This window comes from Salvelinus alpinus, chromosome 22 (genome assembly GCF_045679555.1).
Source record: "Salvelinus alpinus chromosome 22, SLU_Salpinus.1, whole genome shotgun sequence".
Lineage (NCBI taxonomy): Eukaryota > Metazoa > Chordata > Actinopteri > Salmoniformes > Salmonidae > Salvelinus > Salvelinus alpinus.
The window spans coordinates 15,428,008-15,436,745 of NC_092107.1; the positions used below are offsets into that span (position 1 = coordinate 15,428,008).

General features: G+C 41.1%; 1 protein-coding gene across 2 annotated transcripts in view; it reads left to right on the forward strand.

Annotated features, from left to right (window-relative positions):
* The first annotated feature begins 924 nt into the window (after positions 1 to 924).
* The window catches only part of LOC139549141 (uncharacterized), a 35,138-nt gene continuing 27,324 nt past the window's right edge, over positions 925 to 8,738 (forward strand). Inside the window, exon 1 of one of the 2 annotated variants that reach the window (XR_011669836.1) lies at positions 925 to 1,399. The gene's annotated coding sequence lies outside the window, so the exon portion shown is untranslated. The remainder of the gene's footprint in view (positions 1,400 to 8,738) is intronic. The other variant, XR_011669835.1, reaches the window with a different exon arrangement.

Here is an 8,738-nt window from a genome sequence, read left to right on the forward strand (position 1 = left end):
TCCTTATATTAAGTAAAGCTGTCACGGCTGTTGAATGAAGTGGACCAAGGTGCAGCGTTGTGAGCGTACACTTTCATTTTATTTGTTAAAATGTCGGCAAACAAAACAATAAATAACAAAAACGACCGTGACGCTTACAGGGCATAAGTGCCACTAACAAAGTCAATCTCCCACAAAGACAGGTGGGAAAAGGGCTACCTAAGTATGGTTCTCAATCAGAGACAACGATAGACAGCTGTCCCTGATTGAGAACCCTACCCGGCCAAAACATAGAAATACAAATAATAGAACATAGAATACCCACCCCAAATCACACCCTGACCAAACCAAATAGAGACATAAAAAGGATCTCTAAGGTCAGGGCGTGACAAAAGCAGATGGCACCATTTTACAGATAGTCAGGGATACACTCCAACACTGCATTTGTACTTAGTGAGTCTGCCAGATCAGAGGCAGTAGGGATGCCCACGCATTCTCTTGATAAGTGCGTTAATTGGACCATTTTCTTGACCTGCTAAGCATTCATCATGTAACAAGTACTTTTGGGTGTCAGTGAAAATGTATGGAGTAAACAGTACATTATTTTCTTTAGGAATGTAGTGAAGTAAAAGTTGTCAAAAATATAAAAAGTAAAGTATAGATACCCAAGAAAACTACTTAAGTAGTACTTTAAAGTATTTTTACACCACTGCCATCAACATGTTTTCTGTCGGAGTTAGAATCGGGCGGACTGGGAGTAATGACAATCTCTGGCATTTCTGACAAACGGGCCAATTTTTTGTCCCCCTTGAGGCCCCCACACTGGCCCATTTTGTTCCTTGAGGCCCCGATTATTAGCCAGATAATGATAATTTTGTGCAAAAAAAAAAAAACGAGTTAAGACAGGCCTATTAGGCTAAAAATGGACCAGCCCATCTGGCATTTGCAGGAAATGCCAATGGCCAATCCAATCCTGTTTACAAGGGGGAATAACAGAGCTTGCCTATCTTGTGTCAGTGAACTCAAACATAAATACATAATTCAAGTATCCATCTCCAATAGAATGTCCTCCCATCAAAACATATGAAGGAAAAGAGGAAGGGGATGTAGTGGGTAGAAGTGTCAAAGAGTTTAACTGTCAAAGGCAAACTTGCATCAATAATTCTGCAAGGTTGCCTTGCACGCCTGCAGCACGAATCCACTGGGTGGGCTCTTCCATTAAGTGCGTTTAGACGAATCAAGATCGTGCTGTTCCAGCGAAGCCTAGTAGTGTGCACCACGGATGAGACCTCGCTGAATACGAAGCTTTCCTACTCAATCTTACATTTTACACACTGTTAGTGTATTGAATTTTCTAACAGCCTGACGATTCCCGAACCCCATTAACCCAATGATGGAGTTATCCTTGATGTCAGCGCAGGTAAGAAACCCTCCGCTCTAATTGTAATATTTTAGAGCTCAACGACATCACGGTTTTAAGGCTACAATTACGCTAATCAAGTCATGCAGTGAACACTTATTATGAGATTTCGGACAGACTACTGTTTTTCAAACTATGCTAGTGTTTTTCAAGGTTGCCTACGTCATAGCACGTGTGGCGCAACAGTAGCCTGCAGTGTCTCACTTACTTCAGCACAGGTGAATGGCGTTTGGATGCAGACAGGTGAGCGACATGATGCGCGCTGTTGTGTTGGGTAGGCTATCAGGTGCAGCAGAGAGGCTGAAAGGGATTAGGCTATTTCTTGCTGTTGGTAAATGAATGACTGCGGGGAAATGATCACCTCTGGCAAATTGTTCCATCTGGAGTATTGTGCTTTTTTTTTTATTGAGTATAAACCTGGTAACTTATTACTTTTACTAGCCTACCACCACCACTACTAATAACAGACTAATAATACGCATAATCATTGTCATATTTATAATGAGATGGAAATTATAGCCTAATGATCATGCAGATTTGTCACTGCGTTTACCTTTCACTGACATCCATGTGTGTAGTACCCAGTGCTATTGCATTATTTAGTTGAAGTTGAGAGGTTTCCTGGACTCCTGCTGGTTATTGCAACAATTTACATTACCCACTTCATTGTTTTTTTGAAAGGTTATGTACACGGAACAAACATAAATACAACATGCAACAATTTCAAATATTTTCAGCTTCCAGGAAATGTGTACAGATCTTTGCCACATGGGGCCGTGCATTATCATGCTGAAACATGAGGTGATGATGGCGGATGAATGGTACGACAATGGGCCTCAGCATCTCGTCACAGTATCTCTGTGCATTCAAATTGCTTATGCCTGCCCATACCATAACCCCACCGTCGTCAGCATGGGGCACTCTCTTCACAACATTATCTGCAAACCGCTCGCCCACACAACTCCATACATGCTGTCTGTCGTCTGCCCGGTACAGTTAAAACCTGGATTAATCCGTGAAGAACACACATCTCCAGCATACCAGTGGCCATCGAAGGTGAGCATTTGCCCACTGAAGTCTCTTACGACGTCGAACTGCAGTCAGGTCAAAACCCTGGTGAGGACGACGAGCAGGCAGATGCACTTCCCTGAGACGGATTCTGACTGTTTGTGCAGAAATTCTTCAGTTGATATTCCATAGAAAATCTGCCGTTTCCAGCTTCAATAGTCATTTACAACATTAACAATGTCTACACTGTATTTCTGATCAATTTGTTGTTATTTTAATGGATTTTTCTTTTTGCCTTTCTTTCAAAAACAAGGGCATTTCTAAGTGACCCCAAACTTTTGAACGGTAGTTTATATATATTTTTTTACAAAATATTGCAGCAATTTTCCATACGCACGAAACGCTTATTTCTCTCAAATTTTGCACACATTTGTTTACATTCCTGTTAGTGAGCATTTCTCCCCTTTGGCTTGATGACAGCTTTGCACACTCTTGGCATTCTCTCAACCAGCTTCACTTGGAATGCTTTTCCAACAGTCTTGAATGAGTTCCCACATATGCTGAGCACTTGTTGACTGCTTTTCCTTCACTCTTCACTCTGCGCTCCAACTCTTACCAAACCATCTCAGTTGGGTTGAGGTCGGGTGATTGTTGAGGCCAGGTCATCTGATGCAGCACTCCATCACCCTTCTTGGTCAAATAACCCTTGCACAGCCTGGAGGTGTAGCTAATGTTAAGAATCTCAAATATAAAATATATTTTAATTTGTTGAACGCTTTTTCAGTTACTACATGATTCCATATGGGTTATTTCAGTGTTGATGTCTTCACTATTATTCTACAATGTAGAAGAAAAACCCTTGAATGGTTGGTGTGTCCAAACTTTTGTTTGTACTGTATGTAAATTCGTTTTCTGTTTTTTACTTTTAATAAATTAGCAAAAATGTCTAAAAATCTGTTTTCACTCTGTCATTATGTGCTGTTGTTTGTAGATTTGTGTGTGTGTGTGGGTGGGGGGGGGGGGGGTGTTCTGTATTCCATTTCAGAATAAGGCTGCAACGTAACAAAATGTGGAAAAAGTTAAGGGGTCTGAATACTTTCTGAATGCACTGTAACTTTAACCCATTGTATAACAGATTCTCCAGAACTTGAAATACTCCAGGCATTTATATTTACATTCTAGTTGTACTTCAGAATATGCTATGAATACCAGACCTGGTTTCCTAGAGTGATCTATTGTTTCAAGGACTTGTCTTATATTATCGTCAATATATCTTCCATGTAAAAAAACCTGTCTGATCAGGATGAATAATATCCGACAACACCTTTTTTAATTTTATGTGCTATGCATTTTGCGAGGATGTTTGCATTACAACACTGAAGTGGCCTCTTGTTTTTTTTGACTGGATCTTTATACTTACCACCTCTATCCTGTTTCAGTAATAGTGAAATCAAACCTTCTTGCTGAGTACCTGATAGTTGACCATTTTTATAGCAGTGGTTAAATCATGCTTATGGTGGATCTTTGAGTAGATCAAAAAAGGTTTCATTTACCTCAACTGGTATGCCATCCAGCCCTGGATTTTCCCCTGGCCTAAAGGCTTTAATTGCATCAAGAAGTTCCTCCCCTGCAATTTGGCCCTCACACAAGTCTTTCTGTACAGGTGTTAATTTTACACTATTATTAGGGAAAAAATCCTTACAGTTAAGTATAGTTAGTGGAAATGGAGGAGGCTGAAAAGAGAACATATGCTTGAAGTACTTTGCTTCTTCTTTCAAAATAATTTCTTGCTTTGATAAACGTGTGAAAGTTTTGAATTTTCAAAAGTTAAGGCATATAAGCTCAAACAATCTCCTCCATTATTTTGATTATTTTACAGCTGAGTGAACTTGATGGAAGGGCATAAGCAGCTGGTAATAGTTTAATTAACTTCTTTCTTTAGCATTTAAAAAAAATCAAGTGGCAGAATGTCAATGAGATGCCTGAAGTAGGGCACAGGCTTACATGTACTGAGCATCTGCTCCATTGCCAAGCTGGCATAGTTATACTGTAGAAACACACTGTTTGACAGTAAAAGCCATCGAGTGCTATGCTTATTAAATGTCTATAGACACAATTTCAAACTGATTTAGTATATAGTCCTCGTTCTTGAACTGGAAGTGAGGAAATGTTTTGTTTTTTCAATATGTTTTTCTCCACGTGTGCAAAAAACAAAGCCACGAGGAACAGTGGCTTTGTTTTTTGTATTGACAAATTGTGCTTGTATTGACAGATCATGCCTAAGTGTGATGGAAGGAAAGAAGAAAGTTGAGCCAGAGAGTTTTACCATAATGTCTGTGGCACTACAAGGCACACAGTAGGTAAAGGTGGAGGATGATGGTAGCTGACAGAGACTGTCAAGTGCAGCGACTTCACTGCACTTGAAATGTACTAGGTCATCCTCTTTCAAGAGATTTACTGTCACAGGCCAACAATCCCCTTCAGAATGTGCGTGCATAGATGCTTGCATTTGCGTGTATGTGCATGCATGTGACCAAATAAGTGCGTGAGAGTGCAGAGCATATGTGAATGAGGTTGAGGATATAAGAACGCAACAGTGAGGATGTGTATGTTTCAGTGTGCCCTTATCTCATCGGGTTTATGTGAACTTCTGGTCAGCTTCATCTGTCCTTAGTTCTCAGTCCTCTGGCCATCGCAGCAGATGGAGAGTCAATTATTGTGGCTTACAAGCATTGAACCAGACATCCCTGTTTTTTTTTGTGTTTTTTTTTTTACCATATACAGTACATCCTCTGTCCAGACTGTAATTCCTCTATGCTCCATGGACTTTTGGATGGGGGGCATAATTGAGAGGGTGGGGGACTGGGGGTGGAGAGGGTGATGAAGCATTAATAATGGAACAGAATGAGTCACATTGCAGCTGAGAAGGATTGGGATACATAGTGGCTGAACTACTGTTATCCTAATGGCCATGTAACCGGGACTCTTGAGTTAGACATAACACCTAATACAAATTCATCAGGGGGTGGGTTACAAGATCATAGAAATGTTTAGTATCCACATTAACAGTGGAAATGTTCGCTTGTGGTAATATCCTACTTTAATTTTTTTTTTTTTTTTAATTCTTTATGGTCAAGTTTGACAACGACACATCCGAGTCTCCATAGAAAATGTAATTGGTTGCACTTTAAATGCTTCCGCAAGCTAATCTCATGCAAAATGACTCAGATGTTCCTATAATAACTTTAGTAAAAGAGAGCTTTGCTACTTTCAACTCGATTTAGTTAATGTCTTTTGTTTTCTGGGAGCTGAACCAAGGCCATTAACAATTTGAATAATAATGAAAAGTAAACCGCTTACGGCAATCTAACAAATCAGCCAATACAATTGTTATATTCTACCTTTTGGGAACTTTTTTATCTGAGAGTTTAACGTCTCCAGAGTATTTGTGGTGGATAAAATGGTCAGATAACTTCTTAAATCGAAAAAGAATGTTAGAAAGTTGTGTATTATCCACTGACTCACTGGAGAAGGGTGGAGTAACTTTGATGGGAGTGGGGGGGGCCACAAAAAATCTGAACTCGTCATGATGGGCTGTAGTGGCTTGCTGGTTCTGCGTACCCACATCCATACTACTGTCACGAACGTCGTCAGGTTGGAAATGACCGGACCAAGGTGCAGCGTGGTGAGCGTACATTTTCTTTTATTTAGAATGTCGCCAACAAAACAAGAAACAAAGAAACGACCGTGAAGCTTACTAGGGCTATAGTGCCACTAACAAAGTCAACTACCCACAAACACCAAAGGAAAAAAGGCTGCCTAAGTATGATTCCCAATCAGAGACAACAAATGACAGCTGTCCCTGATTGAGAACCATACCTGGCCAAAACATAGAAATACAAAACATAGATATAAAGAACATAGAATGCCCACCCAAATCACACCCTGACCAAACCAAATAGAGACATAAAAAGGCTCTCTAAGGTCAGGGCGTGACACCCACACATGCTGTCGGAGCCAGCCCTACCCTTTTGGGGGCCCTAATCACCAAGAGTGACAACAAAAAAATAGCTTCCCCCAGTCGGTAATTCGACCATGATTGCTACAAGTTCAGATTAGAGGTCGACCGATTATGATTTTTCAACGCCAATACCAAAACCGATTATTGGAGGACCAAAAAAAGTCGATACCGATTAATTAGCCGATTTTTATATATATATATTTGTAATAATGACAATTATAACAATACTGAATGAACAATTAACAATTTTTTTAACTTAATATAATACATAAATAAAATCTATTTAATCTCAAATAAATAATGAAATATGCTCAATTTAGTTTAAATAATGCAAAAACACAGTGTTGGAGAAGAAAGTAAAAGTGCAAATGTGCCATGTAAAAATGCTAACGTTTAAGTTCCTTCCTCAGAACATATGAAAGCTGGTGGTTCAATATTCCCAGTTCTTCAATATTCCCAGTTAAGAAGTTTTAGGTTGTAGTTATTATAGGAATTATGACGCGTCGACTATTTCTCTCTATAGCATTTGTAATTCATATACCTTTGACTATTGGATGTTCTAATAGGCACTTTAGTATTGCCAGCCTAATCTCAGGAGTTGATAGGCTTGAAGTCATAAACAGCGCTGTTCATCAAGCATTGCTAAGAGCTACCGGCAAACACAGTAAAGTTCGGATGAATGCTTACAAGCCTGCTGCTGCCTACCACCGCTCAGTCAGACTGCTCTATCAAATATCAAATCATAGACTTAATTATAATATAATAAACACAGAAATACGAGCCTTTGGTCATTAATATGGTCAAATCTGGAAACTATCATTTCGAAAACAAAATGTTTATTATTTTAGTGAAATATGGAACCGTTCCGTATTTCATCGAACGGGTGGCAACCCTAAGTCTAAATATCGCTGTTACATTGTACAACCTTCAATGTTATGTCATAATTACGTAAAATTCTGGCAAATTAGTTTGCAACGAGCCAGGCGGCCCAAACTGTTCCATATACCCTGACTCTGCGTGCAATGAACGCAAGAGAAGTGACACAATTTCACCTGGTTAATATTCACCTGGTCGACCTCTAATAGGTAGAGTTATTAAAGTGACTATGCATAGATAATAACAGAGAGTAGCAGCGGCGTAAAAGAGGAGGTCACTGGAAATAGTCTTGGTAGCCATTTGATTAGATGTTCAGGAGTCTTCTGGCTTTGGGTAGAAGCTGTTTAGAAGCCTTGCTGTGTTGTAGCAGATAGAACAGTCTATGACTAGGGTGGCTGGAGTCTTTGACAATTTTTAGGGCCTTCCTCTGACACCGCCTGGTATAGAGGTCCTGGATGGCACGAAGCTTGGCCCTAGGGATGTACTGGGCCATACGCACTACCCTCTGTAGTGCCTTGCGGTCGGAGGCCGAGCAGTTGCCATACCAGGCAGTGATGCAACCAGTCAGGATGCTCTCGATGGTGCAGCTGTAGAACTTTTTGTGGATCTGAGGATCCATGCCAAATCTTTTCAGTCTCCTGAGGGGGAATAGGTTTTGTCGTGCCCTCTTCATGGCTGACTGTCTTGGTGTGCTTGGACCATGTTAGTTTGTTGGTGATGTGGACACCAAGGAACTTGAAGCTCTCAACCTGCTACGCTATAGCCCCATCGATGAGAATGGGGGCATGCTCGGCCCTCCTTTTTCTGTAGTCCACAATCATCTCCTTTGTCTTGATCACATTGAGGGAGAGGTTGTTGTCTTGGCACCACACGGCCAGGTCTCTGACCTACTCCCTATAGGCTGTCTCGTCGTTGTCGGTGATCAGGCCTACCACTGTTGTGTTATCGGCAAACTTATTGATGGTGTTGGAGTCATGCCTGGCTGTGCAGTGATGAGTGAACAAGGAGTACAGGAGGGTACTGAGCATGCACCTCCGAGGGGCCCCTGTGTTGAGGATCAGCGTGGCAGATGTTGTTGCCTACCCTTACCACCTGGGGGCGGCCCGTCAGGAAGTCCAGGATCCAGTTACAGAGGGAAGTGTTTAGTCCCACTAAGGGTCCTTAGCTTATTGATGAGCTTTGAGGGCACTATGGTGTTGAGCGCTGAGCTGTAGTCAATGAATAGCATTCTCACGTAGGTGTTCCTTTTGTCCAGGTGGGAAAGGGCAGTGTGGAGTGCAATAGAGATTGCATCATCTGTGGATCTGTTGTGGCGGTATGCTAATTGGAGTGGGTCTAGGGTTTCTGGGGTAATGGTGTTGATGTACAGTATATATTGTTTTCCCTTTTTTGGGATATTGAACCGCGGGCCAACAAAACGGGGGCATGGCCCGC